The 25,232-nt window shown below is 33.2% G+C and overlaps 1 protein-coding gene across 1 annotated transcript in view; it reads right to left on the minus strand.

The window, feature by feature from the left end:
* LOC149481737 (G protein-coupled receptor dmsr-1-like) overlaps positions 1–12,428 on the minus strand; it is a 42,907-nt gene extending 30,479 nt beyond the window's left edge. Inside the window, exon 1 of the mRNA XM_089705370.1 lies at positions 12,256–12,428. The gene's annotated coding sequence lies outside the window, so the exon portion shown is untranslated. The remainder of the gene's footprint in view (positions 1–12,255) is intronic.
* Between the last annotated feature and the right edge of the window lie 12,804 nt (positions 12,429–25,232).

The following is a 25,232-nucleotide window of genomic DNA, read 5'->3' on the forward strand; positions in this document are numbered from 1 at the left end:
GGCTTCACGTGATGCTGAGACGTAATGCTACGACGTGATGCTACGACGTGATGCTACGACGTGATGCTACGGCGTGATGCTACGCTGTGATGCTACGGCGTGATGCTACGGCGTAATGCTACGGCATGTGTTATGGCGTGATGCTACGGCGTGATGCTACGGTGTGATGCTACGGTGTAATGCTACGGCATGATGCTACGGCGTGATGCTACGGCATGATGCTACGGCATGATGCTACGGCATGATGCTACGGCATGATGCTACGGCGTGATGCTACGGCGTGATGCTACGGCGTGATGCTACGGCGCGATGCTACGGCATGATGCTATGGCATGATGCTACGGCATGAGGCTACGGCATGATGCTACGGCATGATGCTACGGCAAGAAGCTACGGCATGATGCTACGGCATGATACTACGGCGTGATGCTACGGCGTGATGCTACGGCGTGATGCTACGGCGTGATGAAATATGACATAAATAAATTTTCTAGTGTTTCATTTTACATATCAATATAACAAAAGCTTCAGCTTTTTTAATTCATTTTTTATTCGAACCTATGTTGAATTTTCAGCATCACAGCCTCCACTGTCAATAGGTCACTAGGCATGCACGGAAAATGAGGAAGCTCTAGTGAGTTGCCAATATATAACAGTATAGAAAGCGTATCATATATATTATTTCTTTTTTCTAATTGAGTTACAAGTATCCGATTTGAATTCGCAATGGAAAACTAAAACTTCATTTGTAAAATCGAGTCGTTTAAATTCCTACAGAACGTTAAATTAAACTAATAAGAGCTAAAATTAAAACCTTATCGGTGTAGTATGCCATAAAGTCGGACTTCGTTCGTTCCGAATAAAATAAAAATAGCTGTTAACCTTTATTTCTGCTACTTAGTACAGAGGGTATTGTTAGTAATGTTAAATCGAAATTTAACAGAACCCCGTACTCTTATCGTATTGTTTATTATTTTTGTAGTTAGTTGTGTTTGATTTTATATGAGAATAGATTTTAACCCCGACTTATCACTATTTTTTTTACACTTTTTCATACAGTATTCATTTTTTGTGATATATTAATGAAAAGCCTATCTCTTATGAAATTTTATAAATGTATAAATAAAAATATGTAGAGTATCAGGAATGAGTTGCTGAGATAAACATAAATACATCGGTGTTATTATTTGTGAATACAGTTCAATCAAATTGAAACATCTGTAACAACAAACAAACAAATCTTTATATTTTATTCCCATAAAAGTTTATATATCTATATAACGACACAATATGTGATAAAAGTTTTGTTTGTCTATCTACCTATTCTTTCTGATTTTTAATAGCATAGTTGATTTCGCAAATTTCGATTTAAAAAGTAATTTTCTATTTCTCCATCAAAAATAATTAGGTTTCTAAATCTGGGCACAAAATGCCGGCAAAGAGTAGAGAGAAGGGGTAGCACACAGGTTGAAAATCACAAAGCATAAACCACCGGTGTAAATTATTAACCCGTCGTTAAAGTTTTTATCTCCGTCATCCGCTTTAACCTTGTCATATCCGAGGTCAGTGAAAACAAATTATATTCTACGTATGTAAATGAAGTCAAAATTGCTTTGAAACAGCTGTGGTGCGACTGAACGGCGCCGGTGTTTTGACAAGCCGATCGTCAATTATTATTACTCTGTGAATTAGTGACGTAAACAAAATGATTGACGTTTAATTTTACTTAGAATTTAAGTTTAGAAAAAAAATGGACGATATTCGGTATATTTGGGAACAATCTTGAGATTCTGATTTAATTAATTACGCTTGATTAAGCACTCTTTAAACATATTTTAACCGAACTTCCAAGATTTTTATTTTGCCTGGAAGATCCCTAAACTCTCAAAAATTTCATTTTCGCACGATAGTCAGAATTAATTAATCTGGTAAGAGGATTAATATTTTGTGATTATCAGCCAAATTTTAAAAAGAATTATGGACGCCTACAGAATATTATAATGGCAGCTCCTACGAGTACGATTTTAGTAAATTGTTAAATAGTATTTACTATCTTCACATCTCCTCTATCATTTTCAAGTCAAGCGAGCTTACGCGATCTTGCAATTAATCGGTTTTACAATAATTCTAATGTAATAAAAACAAACTGTCATCCAAACAATTTATTTGTAACAATGATTCTTACTATTCATATATACTATAGTTACGTAAATTAAACAAAATAATCATAAAAATATCGACAAGATATAAAACATAACAACACTGCAATTAATGCAGTTTAGAGATATCGATAAGATAACATCGTAATTTAGATATTATCTAACATTCTAACCCCATATCATCCATCGACCGCCTCCTTGGTACTGACAGTGGTTGACGCGTGTGCTTAGAACCGAGGGGTCCTGGGTTCGATTCCCGGTGGAAACGAAGAAAAAAAAATGTCTCAGTCTGGCAGGACACAGAAGGCTGATCACCTACTTGTCCCTAAATAAAATCGATCAGTGAAATAGATGTAGGTATAATGCATCTGCTTCTTACCCCACTAGGGAACATGGGACTTCACATATCATCCATAACTTGTTATTCCAATTGCCTACAAATAATTTCAGAATAAGTATGTCATATTATGAAGGGTTCAAATATTATCATGGATCGATTTACATTACAAACGGTAGTCCAATTTGTACACATTGCTTCGTTAATATTTATAGAACGTATTTCACTTCTGGGAATTGCCTTTTGATACAGCTACTATCTAACCATTTAAAAGTTTTGTTTCCCTATATACTTTTGGAATCGAACGTGGGCGTATATAATAGAAAAGTATATTCAATTGTATGACCATAAGCTTCTTTATCAGTTTTAGCTCTTTGTTTTATTAAGACTCAAATAAATATTGAAAAGGAACCGCTCCAATTCAAGGGAAGGATCTTAGATGTTTTTATATATATTGGTGGTTGGACCTGTATTATAAATAAACATCACATATAATTTCAGCGACGGAATTCTGTGTAAAACATCTTTCTAATGTAATATTTTTTTTTATTTTATTTAATACTATCTCACTCTACCTACTGCCAATAGTCAACCTCATAATGAATTTCCGTTTTATTGCTATGTGCCCAATATAAGTTTTTTTCAAGATACAAAAATTTCAATGATTAAAAAAGTCATACAGAGAGGTGAATAAATATGAAATGGTACGTTAGTTCGCGAAAGATTTGGTCCAGTGTCACTATGTGTGGTTTCACGGAACTCGGGAATTCAAATTCAACCCAACGATGTTCTCTCTTTATTTTTTAAAAAACGCCGTACTATTGCATATTCGAACCAATATTTGTTTCCTTAAAAAATATACTTCTGCAAAATCGGTCTCAATAAATTTGTCGTTCTAAAAAAGAAATGCTTCAAAAAATTTAAACGGATGAACTGGTAATAGTTTGGGATATACTTAAACTAAAAGATAAACATAAATGTTTGTAAATGTTTAACATCAATATGTTTATGGTTAATTAATGTATGACGATGATTGACAGGCGTTCATGTAGACACAATAATTCCGTTCTATTAATGATTATTTATATTTAAGTAAATATTTAACCTCGGACTATTAAATTTCCTCTTTCTTTGATTAATAGACAAGTTGTAGTAAGATACTGTTAAATTTGTATAAATAAAAATCAATCACCGGTATGTGCGTTCATAAAATCCAAACGACTGTACCAAGTTTGCTTTGTAGTCAATATGTATGAAAGAAAATTAATTTATAAACGAACAGAAAATAAATATTAAATTTTCGCAACAATATTCTTGGAATTGTCTTACTGCCAACCCCTATTCAATGTTACTCACACTCAGCTCGCACTCCTCTCATAATGTATGAGTTACAGTTTGGTTACAATCATAGAAATCTAAATAACAAGACACATAGAAGGGCTATAATGTCATAATTCGTATGAAAACCGCTGTCGCCAAAATTAACACATTCAAACCGAAAGCTAAACAGTACACACAAGTAAACTATGCCTTTTATTGGACAGCTTGATTTTAGTGAAAACTAACTATCTATTAAATTAAGCTTTTGAATATGTATCCTAACGCACGAATTTACGGTTTATTTTAGAATAACATCCCTAAGTATATGAGACTTTTTGCTCCAATACGAACAAACGTGATAATAAGAATGGTCGACTGTGTCATTCATTGTTATTTCGATTACTATGGTGACACTCGTAATACTTGTAAATATTCTATAATTTTAAGGAAAAACGGCATTATTTCTAAAAAAATATATTTTCCGATGAAATATTATTCCTTTATAAGTATAATTACAACTTGTGGAAGAATTTCCGCAATGGGAATTGCTGAAACACACCATGTTTATACACATACGTCTCCAGAGCAACTGAACAGTGACGAACACGCTGGTGTTGTGAAAGTCACCTGAGTGGCGACAAGGTCACGCGCGCTTACGACTTCTAGTGTCTTGTTATTTAGATTTCTATGGAGCTAACATTATTTAATGAATATAAGTTATCCTTGGATTAAGATACATATTTTATGTATATCGTAGGTAAGAAGTTATTAAAATGTAAACATTTTTATTTAGTAGAAAATTATAAAAAGCTGCACACAATTCCCAGATTCATCCTACGAGTTGAGACTAGCTTTTATTCATATTATACGAATTGAAATTTAAAAGCTATAGGAACGTGATTTTGAAATATTGGCGCAATTTAATACTGTAAGCATCCATTCCATCATTACTTCTGTTTTACGTAAAAAAAGTAGACTCATTTAACTTTTGCAATACATATAATGTACTTACATTTATTATAACAGCCTTTATCATAGAGATTAGGTACTCATAAACGCATTGTAAAAAGCTTGCAGATCTTATCAGAATAAAAACGACTTTTTTGTCATGAAAGAACCAGTTCGAAACTATTATCATTAAATAATAATTTAAATTTAAATATTATTTTGTATATTGAATGCATGCGATAACACGTGATTATAAGTACCTATATTTACTTTTCGAACACAAATCTTTTGGCAAATAAAGACGAGTCCGAGTACTAACAACATAAAAAATATGAACTGCGTATTTTTAATATTAATTGCCATGAATTATTTATGTATGCAATTAAAATAAATTACTGACTGGATTAGATATGCTAACATGTGCGCTGGCGCGGTATCACATAACAATTTATGTAAAATCAGACGACCTTTCTGATTAACACGGTCAGTGGCAAAGTAAATACAACAATACGTATTTGTATGATAGAATCATTCTTAAGATCAATATTTTTGTGATTCAAGTGCTATACATCATCCTAAGATTGTCGTTACATAATCTTATCGTATAATACAGGGATATGAAGGTTTTAGCATACCATTAGTCTGAGAACGAGTAAAGCTGGTCCTAGCATCAGATAATATCAAATAGGTGCATTCATATTTACATAAAATATCATTTCAGGATGGTTTTCTCTTGTCCCACACCACCCAAACCATGTTTTTTTTTCATTGAATAATAATATGTAAGAAAAAGGTTATTAAGCATATTTTCATATTATTCATATTAGTATGATTCAAATATGACATAATAATTTAAAGAACACTGTAAGGTAGAGTCGTCTTCATCTAGCACATTACATTACAATGTATCTAAATATAAAATGTTGATATTATGTGACGATTCTAAAGTGCTTCTTTTCAGAAAGGCTCCGTGTTATAGAAATACGTGTTTAAGTAGAACTCTCACCCACTCACAATTTCCTTCAAATTTATATCTTACGAATGTAAAGAGAATGATGCTCTTTATTATTTACATATCTTCTTATATATAAAAATGAATCGCAAAATGTGTTGGTAAGCGCATAACTCGAGAACGGCTGAACCGATTTCGATAATTCTTTTTTTATTATGTTCCTTGAAGTACGAGGATGGTTTTTATGTAGAGAAAACGTAAATATTATGTACCACGGGCGAAGCCGGGGCGGACCGCTAGTAAATTATAAAATTGTGTCCGCTATACGCAATTTCGCTTGTTTCTTTAGAAGTCTAAAATTACATTTAAAAATGAACCGCTGAATTTACAAAATTGCACCAGGCTATTTTTTGTCGATGGCAAAAAATATGAAGTAGGTCATCACGCTATGGTAATATAATATCATCGTAGCTTAATCAAAGTCTTCAGTGATTTATTAACTCCTTACTAAAAGTTGTTTTTAAGGAAATTGTATATCACGCTACAAATAGTGGTGGAAATTGTTACTAATGTAAATATTATGTCAGAAGATGGTTTATACATCTAGAGATATCCGGTTAAAATCGTGCTAGTCGGTTGAATAAAAAGCTATACGCTATCCATAAACTTATTCTGAACCAAAAGAAAACTATAAAGACTCGACGTTAAATGTAAATCACTTTAGCACGATGGATTTTATCTCTCAAGTTTTGGATGAATTTGGCACAGTTTACCGCCATGATTTACGTAAGTACGTATACTTTATAGGCATTGAACTCTCCACGAAACTAAAAGACAATGACTCAATTAAAAACACAGATGAAACACGTCATTCCTTACATTGTTGCAACATGGAGATATAGAACTATCTCAAATAAATTATTCAGTTTAATGCTATTTATGTTTCCTTCGTAATCGAATAGCTAATTAATTATGATAAATTAATACAAAAATAGAAGTCGTATCTTTGAGCCACTTGGTTCAGAATCGGCAATTGTTTGATCACAGTACTAATAATAATCTACGTAATATTTATGCCCAGTTTATAAGTTGAATTAACTTGATTACCTTTATTGATTATCTCACTCCAAGAGTGTTACACTAAACAAAAACCCATGGGATAGGATATATCGGTCAATCTATTGCAAATGTAACAAATACAATTACGAATCCTATTTAAGCAACCCTGATGACATTTATTGCCACTTAAATGCGTAGAGAGTAGCGAATTTAGTAAAATGTATTTTATTTATATAAATGAACTTTTGATGAAAGTTTTAAATATGTTTGCACGATATTTCTTATTTTGAGCATGTACATTGTATATTATGGAACAATAAATGTCATTAATTGGAAAATGGTATTGTGTTATATTTTTTTTTACTAATAACTTCCATAAACCATAACTCCTTGCTACTAAACGACATTTTAAATTACATATTAATATGACAACTTATTTGTGGGATCTGCATCATTGCACATACCTATTATTGATGTTATAAGCTATTTGAATAAAATAATTTGATATCTGCTAGAACATAATGTGATTTAAAAATAGAAATATCAAGACGCATAAGCAATGATTTTGTAAATAAATAGCGTGTCAGGTACAAAAGTGTATTGAACACGTTTCGTATAACGAGCAAACAATGGCAACTCTAGTACTCACACGTCACAAAATTGTCTGTAAATAATTGTAAACGAAAAATAAATAATGGCTATTTTCACAGAGTTATGTAATACGCATTATTCTTTTCAATTTGACAAATGAACGCGGTAAATGTGTGTTATATGGATGTTTTAACGTTTGTTAGGAGCTTTCAAATATGGAATCAAGATAGGCGGTAAACGGTAATTAATATAACATAATGTGATTCAATCTCAAATCAAATCTTTTTAAACATTGAAAATGTGTGTTCTTATAAAAGGAAAAAAAGACAAACAGGTATCTATATGAGCTATAATGTGATATCTTAACCACAATGAGCTTTTGATAAAATTTGAAAAAAGATACATTATGTAATCTGTATCTATAAAAATTCTGAAAATATACGTGCGTTCTATATATGGCTCGAATCTCGGTAACGAAATTAGCCTGCCATTCGCGGTCGGGTAATTTCTACTCTATATCAACACTGAGCTTTCAGCAATTATTGCAGATAACTTATTTATAGCTAATTTACATAAATTAACTGCAAATATTCTAGTGTTACACTACAAACTACGTTTCGAGAAATATACACAATCGCATCAAAAATTATAGGCTATTAAATAACAGGCTGTAATTGCTTGTTAAAATCATGTTAAAACTTAATACTTTGATCTACAAAATTAGTTGCCATTAACAACTATTAACTGTTTTGAACGTAATAATTAATTGTCCTCGTATTGATAATTAATTACAAATTGTGATTAAATACAAACACTATTTTAAAACTCATCGTCGTCTATATAAATGCTAATCTTTACTTATGGTCCAATAAATAAGGTTGCTATACAACAAAGTTTATTTTAGACTCTTATCAGCTTATCTACGCACAGTCCACCATACAATTGTACCTGGATAATATCATCATAAAACAAAAATAGACCCGAAAGTTGTTAGAAATCCAGATATTTACATGACCAGTTTTCGTTGTAATGATACACAAGGTTAACCTTTCAAAGGGTGAATTCAGTTTATGAGGATTATAATATTAATAGGGGTTCATGAGCAGGTATGTGTTTAAATAAACGTAGATATTCCTTTTCTATATATTTTAATAACACTACTCTCTTAACTTAATTTTAAGAAAATGTACTATCGTATATATTAAACACTATTTGTAGTTGTTCACCTTTACAACACATTGTAACTTTGTAAGTACTTTTTAAATACGCCCATGGGAAGTAATAAGGAGTTATTATCATACGTATTATGTAACATAACATTATTACCCATAAATTGTGAAGCATCATTCATTTAATATGCTTTCTTCATAAAAAACATCACATCAGATAAGTTTATGCATAAAACTTAAAAACAGCTATTTAATATAGCAGATACTTAACATCTACAATTCTACACTATCGCAATATTACATGGAAAGTTGCTATCTAGTTCAAGAATCGTTCAAAATATGGTACCTATGTGCAGCAGAAGCAATTTGAATGCTGTTTTCATACTAAGTATGTAGAATCTCTCAATACCCACCTATCTACAATCTACATATTACGCGACTATGTGAATTCTTATGAGTAGCTCAATCCATCAGTAAAATTCTGTTATATTTCCCATTAATCTTTTAGCAAAATGTTTATCAATTAATCTATAGATTTTGCACCAAGGTGGCAATAATGTGCTAAAATTTATTTTATTGCTGCACTTGAGGCTAAAAAGAAAGAAGTACGATCATTTATCTCACTATGAATTTTCTTTTTGATATTCTTTTTCTTATTATTCCAAATATCATATAAATAAATTCTTTGTTAAATTCATTCGTTCAAAATTTAGATTATTTTTCAAATCTTCGACTGAAAAGAAATTGCTAAAGAAATATACATTAATCGTAATTTCACGCTAAAAAGCAAAAGCGGAACATCTCCCTAACTTTCATTTACTGGAATTTTATTGAAAATCCTTAAGCTTTATTGACTGTCGCTGTCATCTAATTAAATATTTCAGAGTGATAATAAAAAGCGACCAGATTTTAGTGAGAGCCTTTCAGGCTTTCTCAATATAAAGATTTGAATTGAATTTATGTGGACTTATATACCCTAATAAGAAATATTAATACGGATATTTAGCAGATATTTTTAAATATTTATTTCATGTTTAAATATTTGTAAATCCAATAATCTTATTTTATAATTATTATAACATTCTGATATATTGTTCATAAAGGTAAAAAGTAAGCCAAGTCTAAGTATTTACTAATGTATTCCTATGAAGTATGTGCTTTATACCCTCTTGTCCTTTTTACCCTATTGAAGTGGTTTTTCCAACAAACAATTCGATTCGTGTTGAATAGACCATTTAATTGAGTATCCATGTCGTTTAAAAATCTAATCTCAATTCCTTACATAGCAGACCGAATTCCAAACAAAGAATAAAAACAAAAACATTGTATTCGTTGTATGGGTATTAGCAATTATTTCTGCTCAAAACTATTATTTTAAAAGAACAATACATAAGAAAAACACAAAACCTAAACCTTCTAATTTATTTATTTACGGCATACGCCAAACCACAAAAAATTGTAATTGTATAATTAATTTTATTGCGAGGAGCGAATGAAAACTATTAATTTAATCTCTAAGAAGCTCGTTACAGAAGTTCAACAAATTACTCCCTTGGAATTTATAGAACATTATATCCAATATCTATTATCAGTCTATCAATATGAATTCTGCAGCATTCTAGGAGACTGAATCTATAAGATTCTTCTTAAACTATTTCTGCTGTTACAAAGATTTAATAAACTGGAGTAAATTAAAATTATCTTATTTTAAAATTGTTATAGTTTCGGTGATAATGCATAGTTGCGAATCTATAGAGATAATGTTCGAAGAGGGCATAATCAATTTTCAAATTTAAAGTTTTGCTTATTTGGTACTCCTATTTTATTCGAAATATCCGAAACTTAAAAAATTCTACATTCCAGATACCAACAAAGAATGTGCTGAACAATGCTGAATCCGAATCCAAATGTACACGAACAATATTTTTTAAATCGTAGTCAAGAAAGAAATGAAGACATGGCTTACATAAGAGCGCGTGTTTAAATAACAACTTATAAAAGAACCACAACGTCGAAGCTACTCAACGTTTGATTGATCCATTGTGTAAAGATAAATGATACATCATGTATATGCAGTGGTCGTGTTTCAGTGTTTGTTTTAACGGTCGGAAAGGTGGGAATTTTGTTGGCTTATGTAGTTCACTGGGTTATATATATTTTATACTATGGTTTTAATAAGTATTATTGTTTACTGTTTTTCCTATTTCCAATCGTGTACAATACATCGTTTTCTTTCATTCATTCATTAATATTATGTTCAACTTTTTTTTTAACAATGATTCAACTTTAAACAATTGTGTATTATTAAATAATTATATATACGTATAAGCAGTTCTGGAAATTATAAAATATGTATAAAGTTAAATCTGTGTAGATCGAGGATCTGCATTTTTCGTGCTGCAAGGTTTATTAGAGTACCTAACATAATATTCGTGACGGTTCGTAAGAAGTGATCTCTAATAATTTTTCATGCGCCGAAATTAAAACAATGCGATTCGATTGAAAATTATTTTGATAAATAAAAATAAAATTCATCAATTTTATTTACTGAACGGAAATTATATGGAAATCTTTTATATTATAGTGCAAACGAAAAATATAAGAACAAAAGCAAAACTAAATTCAAATTCTATTATCGATTTCGCGTCAGTAAAACGCGCTAATGATAAGTACAAAAAACCTGATCGTAAGCATTTCTTCGTCTGTTTCTGTTAACATTTTTATCACAATAAGACGAACAACCTTCTGAAGCTTTATAAAGATTTATGCCTTTTATTATGTTTACTTTGCATTTAATCTTTTATATCATAAAGCAATGTGCACTCAGTACACACAGTATCATTTAATTTTTATAGAGTAGTTGTAGGAATGATAATATATAATCATTTATTCTTTAAGAAGGAAAAGTCGCCAGTCGCCTTACCATCGTCAATATTCATACAGCATATACCAATTTTTAGTTACTACTAAAACTACACTAAAATTAATGAGATTATTGTTATATCAATTTCAAAGAATCGGGACTTTATTTTTTGGACATTATTATTTGTAAAGTTATAAAATGCATAGCTTATGCATTTACCTTGATTGTAGAGGCAGTTTTATGTTATTTACAGTCTATAATCAAGTCTCCGGGCACCCTTATTTAACCGAAGTTTCCCAACGCCTGTGTAAGTTACGTAATAGGTTTTTACTTTTTTATTTGCACCAATTCTATATAGGTCAACTATATAATTAAATGTTACTAAATTTTATCTTTAATATTCAGTATTCTGTTATTACTTCTGCGTATACTTATAAAATCAAAAGAGAACTGAAAATTCTTGACCGGTTTTCATGACACCTTGACGTTAAAGTTGTCCATTAAAATTTGATGTTTGTGGAAGAAATTCCAATTTCACTGTTAGTCTTAAAATAGCAGAATGTGCCAATCATTAAACCATTTATTGACTTTTGTACGGTAAACATTATTGTCAAAGAACTGACCTATTTTACTGATTTATATTTAATAAATATTTTTTTTATAATTCAGAAATACCATCGCACTTATACACCACAACCGCGTTTCACAAATGTATAAAAAAAATTATTCTTTAAATATTTTATCAAACACAGTGTTACAAGTGTATGTTTACCTAACCAATATAAATATAAACCGCCAAAATTTTCACTGTTTATACAACTCGATAATGGCAAGAAGATAAAAAGAATATTACTTACGGATGTTTGCCTCGGCACAATACGAGCACAGTTTTATCAAAGTAAACTTGGGGGCGTTATTTCTATTTGATGAAGGATTCGTAGTAAGTGGAAATAAATTTTCATTTTATTTCGCGCTCTATGAGTGGGGCAGCCGAGTCGACCGCTGTATGTAAACTGAACGGTAGGCTAGAGGCCTGTTGCTTTCGGACTAGAAACACGCTATATCTTTATCGCTTCTTCAACTGTCTACTGTTTCATATTCATAAATCATCAAGTCTGAAGGAAAAGTCTCTGCGATAAAAGTATGAGACAGATTTTGTTGATATGTTCCACGGATAATTACTATACTAATATTATATGTATGTACATACGTTGACGGAGTGCAAGCATTTAAACAGTGTTTTGTTTATAAGCATTTAAACAAGTAATAGTAATTCATTAGTGAGCTGTGAGATTACAAAACAAAGTAAATCACAATTCGTAAACTTGATACATTATCATTAATTATGATATAGAGCACACCTGTTACCCTTATAATTAACATATTAATGGCATTCCTGTTTATATACCCTACAAAAGCACACGTGTGAGCATTTAAAATAAATTATGATTATAGGTCTACCAGAATCTGATGGCATATTTATTTATAACAAATAAAAGATTTTCATGTGGCAACTTAATTTGACAACTATCAAATTGGTTGTCAAATTATTTGTCTTTTTCGCAGTTGATGAATAATTTTTAGGATTTTGACTAAAAAATCTTCGAACATGTCGAAAAAGCCGCTGCGATCACAAGCAAGAGGTGTTGTTTACACTGTGTATAGAAAAATATTCGATGAAGAAGGGTCAAAAACATCACAATTTTCAATTTTGAAGATTTTATTGGTAAATTTGACTTACCCGTTTTGATACTAATAAAATAAAACTATGTTTTTTTCGTAAGTATTATAACAGATACACACATTATAAAGTTGACTTGGACAGTTTGGACTGACGAATAGCCGTATTGGAAACTCCTGTAATAAGTTTTCATAAAATTATATTGTAATCAACGAGTAATCAACAAACAATATTATAGTTACATACTTATAAATTAAAAATATTATAAGTATGTAACTATAATATTGTTTGTTGATTACTCGTTGATTACAATATAATTTTATGAAAACTTATTACAGGAGTTTCCAATACGGCTATTCGTCAGTCCAAACTGTCCAAGTCAACTTTATAATGTGTGTATCTGTTATAATACTTACGAAAAAAACATAGTTTTATTTTATTTTTGTTTTATTTTATAAAAAATTATTAGCAATCTAGTTTTGATCTGCATTATCATTACATTCCATTTTTTGACATGGCATAATGATAATGATAATTATGTATACAAATATAGGTATGTGTAAATAATAATTTGTATTACGTAAATAAAACTAATATGTATATTATACATGTAAGTATGTACCTACATAATATTAAGTGGATATCTCATATTGTCCACTTATGTAATGTGATTAATGATATTGAGGACAAAATAAAAAATAAGCAGTATCAAGATCGTTCAGTCCATTTTCCCTAGGGTTGCACACTCCAAATTTTGATTTCCCTAATTGCCATCAGATTCTGGTTTACCTATACTATTAAAACTAAATGACATCTTTTATTTGGTAGATATAAGAATTAGATTATTATTTATTATAGATATACTTAAAATATATGTATCTATATGTTCAGTGGAAAAATGAAATAATATCTGCAATTAAATTTTATCATTTTGATCCTTGCCTCAATTGAATATTAATTGAGAAAATAAATAAAAATTAACAAAGTCTGAAACCTATTTATTTATTAAAATTTAAAATGCTACTAATATCCACAATTGTATAAATCGATCGAACTCTACGGGGTAATGTGTGTGATTACACATTCACATAATCTCACTGTTGTAATGTTTCCTTCATTACATATTCTGTTTATTACCTGCCTTCAATAAAGCCTTCTACAGAGTTGGAACATTAGAAACTGAAACTATCGATCGTGAACACGTACAAGTAATGGAAATATGGAATTAGGTAAAATAATATCTATATTATTTTCTTTAGTAACTAATAGTTCATATCAGTACCTAAGTATATAATTACTACATAAGTTATTTTTTAAGCTATTGCATATTTTCTATCGCGGGCCTTGAGCGCGGAGACCGAATCGAGAAATTCCGTAACGAAAAAACCTCACGCTCACGCACTCCGACGGACACGGAGGTGTGGCTTGAAGGCATGCTATGCCAATAGCTTTACCGCGGCAGTCCCCGTGTGCCACACGTCTTTTTATTTATTTAAGTTTATACCTACTAGGTAATTGACTGATTGTTATTAACTAAATGTAAATCAAAAATTATTATATTGAGGTACACGGGAACTCTACATAATTTTACCAGACGCTCCTAAATAAATATTATCCGTTATATTCTTTATATTAGTTACTGTATAAAGTTAAAAAAAACTTACTTTTTAAGTATCAAGGGTAGGCATAGGCATAGTCATAAAATGTAGAACGTAATTTTTATGTACCTATTTCAAGCCGTAACATATAATTCCAAATTTATTAGTTTATGGTTCTTGCGTGAAAAAGCAGCTAACTTCTTAGCTGTATGAACTTTCACATTTACAATATAGAGAAGAATTTTGTCGAGATTCAACACAAGTACCTACAATTCTAACAACAATTCTACAAGTAGGTACCTCTTGGCGACACGTGCCGTTAAAACCGTATTACAATAAATTTTATCAACCTATTGCCAACCTCAAAGGTGTTCATAATACGTTTGTAAGATATTAAAAACTGGTGTTAACTGGTGTTTATTCTCTCTATATAAGAGATGTAAAGTAATTAACCGCATTAATCTCAACTAGAAGAAGATTTAGAAAATATAATTGAACTCTATATACATTTTCTTTAAAAGTATTTATATATAGAGACGTGTAATAAATGGTAATAATCGCAATTATTTTTTGTCTGTAGTAACTAGTGTAGTACAACTCTCGTTGAAGTAGGGCGAAGAATATTTAATTGAACTCTATATAAATGTTCTTCAAAAGCATTACCGACTAGAAAAGCACAAAACCATCATCATGAGTTAAACATAAGTGTTAAATATTTAGCTCTCCGTCTCCCGGGAGTTACTAACTTATGCGCTGTCACGCCCAGGGACTAATTACAGAATGCACAATGCACATATTCCTATCTTCTTCGTAGTTAACAAAGGCTAAAACATATTCAAAACATTCAACTAAAAGTAAATCATTCAAATAAATTATTGGTATAAGCTAGGTACTGATAGGAAGAAATATACAAGAAAAAATCTAAATGCCAGAACACATCAACGATTGTAATTATCTATAAATAGGTAAATTGCAAACATGCAATACCTACTAAATTTGTATACCTATTTCAATTTAAATAGCAAATATCAGGTGATAATTTTGTAGGAATTAAAAACATGACACGAACCAAAATCGACCCTCGAAGTCTGTTGGTTTGAAGTTACGTGCCCTGTACGGTAGATGATGATCAGAAATCATTCCATAGTGTATTGTGTATTGCTTATAATGGTATACGGTTTTACCATTTTAGAGGCTTCATTCTATCCACTTTCTTTCGTATTTACTTCATTTTAGCTACAAATACAAAGAAAAGGATAAGTAACAAGATCAAATAATTAAATTGAATTCAGTGATTCCAGAATAATGAATTAAGAGACCACAAGAGACAAACATAAATATTAAATATCTATTGAAAATTATAATACCTACTAGCGGTCCGCCCCGGCTTCGCCCGTGGTACCTACATGATTAAACTATCCTATCTCTCAAGTTGAATCGAACTGCACATGGTGTGCGAATTTTATTATAATCGGTTAAGTGGTTTAGGAGTCCATTGAGGACAAACATTGTGACACGAGATTTATATATATGTACTAGCGGTCCGCCCCGGCTTCGCCCGTGGTACATATGAAAAATAGATGTTGGCCGATTCTCAGACTTACCCGATATGCACAGAAAATTTCATGAGAATCGGTCCACCCGTTTCGGAGGAGTATGCAGACTAACATTGTGACACGAGAATTTTATATATAAGATTAAAATTTTAATTTTTGGGAAAAAATGTACTATGAACAGAGACTTTCATCTAATAACAATCTCGTTTATCATTCAAGATTAAAGTAATACAGTTTTATTGCATAATTAATTAAAGTACGTTCACATTTTTCATTTTATGATTATAAAGTATGATACAGACAAAGGTGAATACATTTAACATTTCATAAAAGTGTAATCTTATATATATAACATAGGACACGTAATAAGATAACACATAAAGTGTATGTAAATCCAAGAGCGCTCAACATTTGGTTTAATTCCCTCTGAGGTCTTCGAGAAAAAAGGGTCTGGCATCGCTCTACCTTAAGTTAGCCATAAAGCAAAGCTATCTGTGAAACAAATTTGAAATGCATTTCCCCAAACCTCCCAAGGGTGGTTCACATTTTTATTTATACCTCTCTATCTGTGACGTAGGTAAATTAGTTCTATAAAGAAGATTAATTTTTAAGCGAACTCATAAACGCGAAGCTTTAGGTATGACAAATTTGAAAGGAATAATATCTTTTAAATAAGCATACCTTCATGAAAACATTATTGAAATTAAAAAGTTATTATTTTTAATCATCCTATCCTAGGTACGGTACTAATTTGATAAGAGTGCAAGTTCGTGCCCATAGAGATCAATGTTTGTTACTTTTTCTGATCGGATCGGATCGAGATCGAATCTCTATGATATTTTGTACAAAGCCCATTAACTATTTTTAAGCCGGGTGCCAAGTCAGTGAAGTCCTGAACTCTAGCCTCTGATTAAAAATTAATTAATGATTACTGGTTAAGTAACTTGTAGGTATATAGTACAGTTAAAAATATAGTATATCATTTAATATGCACGTTATACGGAAACGACTACCGTGCAAAGGACGAATAATGTACAAATTAAACATACCTGCTATGATTGGAAGCTTCGAGAAGTTCACACAATAGTCCATCATATAAGTTGGCGCCATTTATGCGTATAATCGACACCGGCGCGGTGGTGAAACTTGCGTTATTACTTCTAAACTCAACAGGGTTGCCAAATTACCTTTTTGACCATTGCTTTAGTTTAATGAACGTTATTTATATTTATATCCCCGAAAAATAAAATAATTTTTCTCATAAAATATTGTTAAAATATTTTTTTTTTCACGAATTAATAAAACTTACGGATTTTGACTGGTACTTTAGTCTATATTTTTCCATCCACGTTCCAGACCTCATAAAATTGAATAATTATTATCTCAGACCATTAAAGAAGTATTTTATTAGTCCGAGATAATTATATTAACGATCCTAGGACCTAGCTACGCATAACTCAATTAAAACACGTCGTAACAAAATATCAAAGGGCTGAGAATTGAGATTTTTTTTTTTATGTTTTTTTTTTTTTATGTTATAGGGAGGCAAACGAGCGGACGCACCGCCTGATGGTAAGCAGGTTGCGTCGCCCATAGACCATAACAGGGGTTATGGTTGTTGCCTACCAGAATAGGATAGGGGGGAAGACGGAATTAAATAGGTGAATTTATTGCCCTTGGCCTTTCAAAAAACGATACGTTTTTAACTTAAAATTTCCCAGATTATAATTCGCAGGGAACACAGCAGGTGGCAGACTATTCCAGAGTTTACAGGTGCGTGGAAGAAAATTGCGAGTGAAACGCACTGTGGTGCTCCGCCAGCCATCTAGATGGTGAGGATGGTAGAGATTTTTGTGGCGGGTTGTGCGATGGTGGAATTGAGCGGCAGGAATAAGATCGAATAGCTCTTCAGAACACTCCCCATTATAAAAACGATAGAAAATACAGAGGGACCCCAAGTCCCTTCTTAGAGAGAGAGGGTCGAGCTTATCAGTTAACCTATGGTCGTCGATAATTCGAGTCGCTCGACGTTGAATGCGGTCAAGTGGGAGAAGTTGGCACTGCGGGGCGCCAGCCCATAGATGAGAACAGTACTCCAAGTGAGGACGAACCTGGGCCTTATACAATAAAAGCAGGTGTTTAGGCTCGAAGTACCGTCTCGATCTATTGATGACACCCAACTTTTTAGAGGCCAGTTTTGCCTTTTCTTCCAAATGACCGCGGAATTGTACGTCACTCGAAATATCAACGCCAAGGATTCCAATGCTGGGTGAGATGTTGAGGGGAGTGCTCTGAAAGTGAGGTGCAATGTCAAACGGTGTCTTTTTCGCTGAAAACGCGCAGACTTGAGTTTTTTTGGGGTTGAATTCGACTAAATTTAGTCTGCCCCATTCAGAGACCTGTTCTAAAGAGGTCTCAATGGAAGATACAAGTCTCATTCGGCACTCATCTAGGTGTTCCTTGGGGGATCTTGCATGGCCGGAATAGCTAGTATCTCCTGTGCTGTCATCCGCATAGCAATGTATGTTGCTGATTTGCAACATATCATTGATATGGAGGAGGAACAGGGTAGGAGATAGCACGCAGCCTTGAGGGACGCCAGCATTTATCGGCAGGAGTGCGGAGCATGAACCGTCGATAGCGACTTTGATGCTCCTGTCGGCGAGAAAGCTAGCGACCCATTCGCACAGTCCCCCAGGTAGTCCATATGATGGAAGTTTGGAAATAAGTGCCTTGTGCCAAACCCGATCAAACGCTTTCGCGACGTCCAAACTAACGGCTAACGCCTCTCCCTTACTCTCCACTGCTTCCGCCCATTTGTGGGTTAAATAGACTAAAAGATCGCCAGCAGAACGTCCGCGACGGAAACCATACTGGCGATCGCTTAATAACTGGTTTCTTTCTAAGTAATCCAGGAGCTGGCAGTTGATAATACTTTCCATTATTTTGGAGAGAAGGGAGGTTATCGCGATTGGCCTATAGTTTGCTGGATCTGTGCGATCACCTTTTTTCGGGATCGGGTGCACCAAAGCTGTTTTCCATGACTGCGGGACTATACGTTTAGAATAAGAGAGCCGAAATAAGCGCGTCAAAATTGGTGTAAGCTCTGGAGCGCATGCTTTCAGTACAATAGGGGAAATGCCGTCCAGCCCACTCGCTTTAGCTGTGTCCAAGGACAGGAGTGCTTTCCTAACAGCTCGTTGTGTGAACCGAATTTCGGACATAGTAGTATTACAACTGGGGATGGAAGGTGGTATGGTCCCTCTGTCATCAAGATTCGAGTTCGCTGCGAAAATAGAGCACAAAAGATCCGCTTTTTCCTTTGCAGAATGAGCCAGAGCATTATCCCCTTTGCGCATGGGTGGAAAAGATGACCGACTAAAGTTGTTTTGTATGGCCTTAGATAGTGACCAAAACGCACGTGATCCAGACGGAAGTCTGGCAAGTCTCTGCCCAAGCTTCTTGATGTAATTAGCCTTAGCCATGGCAATTTCTTTCTTGTAAGCCCGGGAGGCCGAGTTATACTTTTTTTTTTAAAGATTTGACACTAGGATCGGATAACGCCTGTGCCTGATACCAAGCCTGAAACCGCTCCTGTTTGCAGTGTGACGCCTTAATGCAGGAACGATTAAACCAGGGCTTTGTTCTGCCACCAACAGGAACCACAGATGATGGGATAAAAAGCTCCATACCCTGCAGGATCACTTCGGCGACGGAATCGGCACAGGTATTGGGATCATCGGATGAAAAGCAAACTCGACCCCATGGATAGGACGCATAGAATGTTCGCAACTCATCCCAGTCAGCTGATTTGAAATGCCAAACACGGCGGCATGCTGCCTGTTCTTGCCGTTGAATGTGACCAAGTGGCACTATACTGCGGATCAAGCAGTGGTCAGAAGAACCAATTGGTGCAACAACCGATACCTGATAATTTTCAGGGTGTGTGGTCAACAGCAAGTCCAGTAAAGAGGGACTATGGTCATCTATGTCAGGGATTCGTGTAGGTGAGGAGACCAACTGCGTAAGACCATTGGACAATGCAAAATCAAAAACTGTTCTTCCTGCGTGATCTGTAACTCGAGATCCAAGCCAGTCAGCGTGGTGCGCATTAAAGTCACCCAGCACGATTAGTTCACTGGAAGGAAATTGCTGCAATAAACTATCGGACATCTTCTGGACATGCTCAAAAAGTTGATCAGTGTAATTATTTCCGCCGTGGGATCTGTAGAGGCAAGCGTAAATACGGGAATAATCCCTGAACTCGACATGCAGCCACAGGATAGACAGATCTTTAGCTTCAAATGTGCAGAGACGTCGGCAGCAAATATCGCTCCTGATAAATACGCAAACTCCAGCGCGTGGAACGAATGAATGCTCGAGTTTGTACCCTGGGTATGTAAGATAGGCCGTGTCCAACGGAGGGGAAATTTGGGTTTCGGTAAGAAAAAACAAGGCAGGCCTAGCTGTTTCGAGATGCTGATGAACTGCATTTAAGTTGCTGTGGAGCCCCCTGATATTGCAGAAGTCCACGGATAGCATAGAGCAAGAAGATGTTTTATGTCTTTTGTTCTTACCCCTAGATGTTAGAGAGCGCGGATTTATGCCCGCCCCAGAGTACGACGGGCTGCCACAGCGTGAACGCTGTGGGAGGGATTCTCCTGCACAGATTGTGCCGGTACCCTCCTGGGGTAAACAACCTGATAAAGCCGCTTGCATGTTGACTTATAAGAAATATTTGGAGGATTAAGGGATTAGGGAGGAATTAGGGAAAAAGGGCGAGGATGGGAGGGATTAAGGATAGGGGAGGAGAGGATGGGAAAGGGGATGGGAAGGGATGTGGGCCTCCGGACCCCTCACTCACCGTACGGAACGCGACAGTAAACTGTCACTATAGCGCCGATATTCTGTGAGGGTGTGGTACCTTCCCCGGTGCGAGCGTGGCCCAATTCGTGCCGAAGCATGCTCGACTCCCACTACAAGATATATCATTCCTGCAAATATTTCTCTATTTTTCTTAATTACTGACATAGAAAGTTAACTACCGTGTATGAAATTCAGATTGTTTAGTAACAATCTGGATTAGAAGATCTAGTGATATTAGTTTCGCCTAAAACATATTTAATAAAAAAGTACCTCCTGATGATAGCCCTGGTCCATGTCGTGCATTGAACCGTTTCTATATACATAATATCCACGCTTCTGCATATTTAAATCGCGTACTAATCAATAAAGAATCTACTCAAGTTCATATTTACATAGAATGCACGCCGCAACCAAACGCACGCATAGTATAAACGATAAGTATAGTTAGTTCCTTTGTCATATGCGCGAGTTATTAATAGATCGTCGGTATGTAACATAAAAGTTTATAGTTATCATTCGGCAGTTGCATGTTTTGGCTATTACGTGTCTATTATAATGTTTTATATCGTTTTCTGTTTCAGTGTCAAGACGTCTACTGCTGTTGGAAGAGTACCCCCGAATATTTTTATTTCGACTGATCAAAAATTCAAAACCTGCATCTTACTTGCCTTCATCATAATATCTATAACTACTCCATATTATTTATTAAGCACTTGGTACAGCTGAATCTAAAATGATTTAATGATTTAAATATTGATTGTAATTACCTGGTAGGTACTACAAATATTTATTTTGTAACAATCTTCTTTTTTTAAACCTTATGATAATTTCATAATTAATACGGCATCATCAGGAGCGCTTTTATCGTTCGTTAAAAGCTCTGTCATGTCAAACTAAATTCAATCTAGAGCCCTATTAAAGTCCATATTTATATAGCGTTAATACCCACATTATGAGCTTAAGTTTCTCATACCATTTTAAGAAATACCTATTAGCTATTAAGTTCGCAAATTGTGCTTCATTAAGAAGAAATGAATAATTAATTAATATATAATTATATGTATATTAATAATAATTATATAATTAATACATAATTTCCACCCAATATTTATTTAGTTCAATAATTTCTCGTAGAATTCTGAACAGTACAGAAATATTTAGCTCCTTAGATCCTGTTTACTCAAACCTCAATAGATTGCCAATGACAGATAATACACAGGCGCAGACAGAAAAATACGCAACTACCTACTATCTTTCCGTAATGGCTAGAAAAATGGTTCGTCTTAAGCCTTCCTACTCCTATACAGGGTGTCCCACTGTCGGTATACTAAGCGCGAAGCGATTTATAGTTTTGCATACACTGATCACGTAAAAAATACTTAAACAACAAAATTACGCCACAATTTTTTTGCTAAAATTTTCCTTAAAATTCACGTCTTCTTCTCTAGCTTCGCGCAGCCGGCATATAACGCTTCGCTAATTTGAGCATTTTGTCTATGAAAACATAATCGGTAAAGTTGGGCGGGTTGCTTGTTAGGGGTGTACACAAAGAGTTTTAAAAATTCATCTATTTGAAAAAAATGCATCTGGAATTTTATAAGTATTTTATACGTACTCAGCGTATGCAAAACTATAATCTTCATTGAGCTTAGAATACCAACGGTGGGACACTCTGTATAATAGTTATATACGACAATCCTACAAAATATGATGTAAGACCCCAATTTTCGTTCAGGATCTAGCTAGATATTATCGTCGTTCCTATCTACTGCAAACCTTTTACATCGCAAATATTAAATTTCTATTATATTATGCGGCTCACTCTGTGGGCTCACTCGTTGACGTACCTATGCCTCGTTTGCCTTCCTTTGACTTCCTAAAAAGACACCATAATGTTGCTCCGTGTGCAGTCATTCCGTCCTCTGTGCACGGCTTAGGACTTAATTCAATACTCCGACCAAATGTAATTACATCCGGACCGTGATGGAGGAAAGCGATAAGCGCTAGGACGAGAATCTGTTTTAGATAAAGTAATTTGTATTTTCTTTACGTCCTTCCCACCATTTTCAAAGAAACACGTGTGATAAAATATCTACAAATATACGTATGATTAACCTTTTTATTCCACGCTTGATATACAGGAAATCTATTTAGATAGAGAGGTAAATAGACGATTAAATTAACTAATATTTGAATTGCTGTTATCTAAGGATTTTTACTTACTATTTTACAAATGCGTAAACCTAAACTAGATACCTACGTTATACTAAGTAGATAACTATGTAGGTAGTTAGTACAATGTAATGTCAATTGTAAAGGTTATTTTTAGTTACTGTGAAAATTGAGTTTGGTATGTTTTTGGGCATTATAATTTTTGAGGAATTTTGGAATTATCTATTTATATTTTACCTACCTTAAAATCTGATCGACACTTTCATTTACTTTTACGTCTCTACATTTTAACGCTATCAAGATTTTCCTTAGTAACTAGAAATAAATCGAATAGAAATTCGCAATTATTTGAAAAATACGTGGGTAGGTATGTAAGTTTTAATAATGCTTAAATACTTTTCTCGTTGCCCTAAGGGTATAGCTAGATTCAAAACTAAAAATGTATGTTTTAGTATTTCTGGATTTACACTTTAATATATTTTTTTTTGAAGCAGATAACAACGAAGCAAGTACTTTAATTAATGTCGTTTATTAATAAATTTTTGAAAATGTGATTAAAATAAATGTATTTTCTTTCTTTCTTTCAAAAACCCCAATTTCAAAGATGATTTAAAAGAGCCGTTGGGTTTTAATGAAATTATCTCCGGAATAAAGCCAATCGTGTTTGTTTACGAAATGATAAGTGGGTGTAAAGCCACCTAAAAACTTCAGGGTACGAAAATAAGAATGTTTACGTATAATAAGACAAAGTACTAACTTATTTTTAATCTTATAATTACCCTTACGTGGGTCGGGGGAAGTTACGAGAAACATTGTTATGACTTGTTTCGGTATTTACTCTACCCACCTATTGACTATTAGTCTCAACCATTAATGATTTATTAATGAGCAGAAACGTGAGTAGAAAAATAGGAGTATTGGTATTTGGTACCTAAATAAAAAAAATACATAAAAAAATTAAAATGATAATGAAAACGTGTTAATACAAAACTACATCATTTGGTGGGTAGTTTGATTTTTATTCTACATTATATATAAAATGTTCATAGATCTTTAATAAACTAAAGACCTAAGTATATTATAATTGTTACTACTACTAGAGCTACAGAAAAGACTAGGAGAGGCAATTGTGGCTAATATGAATAAAGTTAGAAATTGCATCCCTTATCAAAGATTAGCTAGAACTCACGATGTCGTTCTTGTGGTAGATAAAAAGAACTATCGAGCCTTTTTTTGGTCTCTGGCAACATCAGCGGAGCCTATTCCAATTCAATGGACAATGCTGCGAATGTAGTATTGGCATTATGAATTTTAACGAAAAAATTCTTCAAATCATCCACTAAGATGTGTTTTTGACCAAGCTCTACACGATAGCCTTACATATTCATAATTGAAAATTATTTGTGTTTTATTATTTATGCCTAAGTAATTATTATTACCGACTTCAAAAAAAGGAGGAGGTTATTATATTTTAAGTTAATTAAGCCATTCAATATTTAAGCGTCTTTTTCCAATAAGAATTCTGGTAAAAGCGAGGGCTGTGAAATGTTTCGATAGCCAATTAATAAACGGTGAATAAACTTTTAAACAACTCTTGATTAAAATTCATCGACAGCTAATTATAATATAAACTTAAACGAGTGCTTTGTATGTACTTAGTGTACGTACCTTTGATATTATGAAGTCTAAGTAAGAAATAGCAAATTGATGTTAGTAAGTAGTACAATCTACAAACCGATATAGAGTTCCATTTCCAAGATTTGTACCAATAATAATTATCGAAATTGTTGATGTCTTACATTGAGTTACATGTACTACGTACTAGAGAGGACATCGTTACTACACTTTTTTTAACACGAGTTAGAGTCAATCGTCTCAAACTCAATTTTTTTTGTTACATTGATTGGTTTTAATTGATAAGTTTTCATATTTTTTAATAATATAAAAAATATTTATTTGTT

Source organism: Colias philodice, chromosome 16 (genome assembly GCF_061535455.1).
Source record: "Colias philodice isolate Cphi_HAF_F1 chromosome 16, ilColPhil1 Martin Lab GWU primary, whole genome shotgun sequence".
Classification (NCBI taxonomy): Eukaryota; Metazoa; Arthropoda; class Insecta; order Lepidoptera; family Pieridae; genus Colias; species Colias philodice.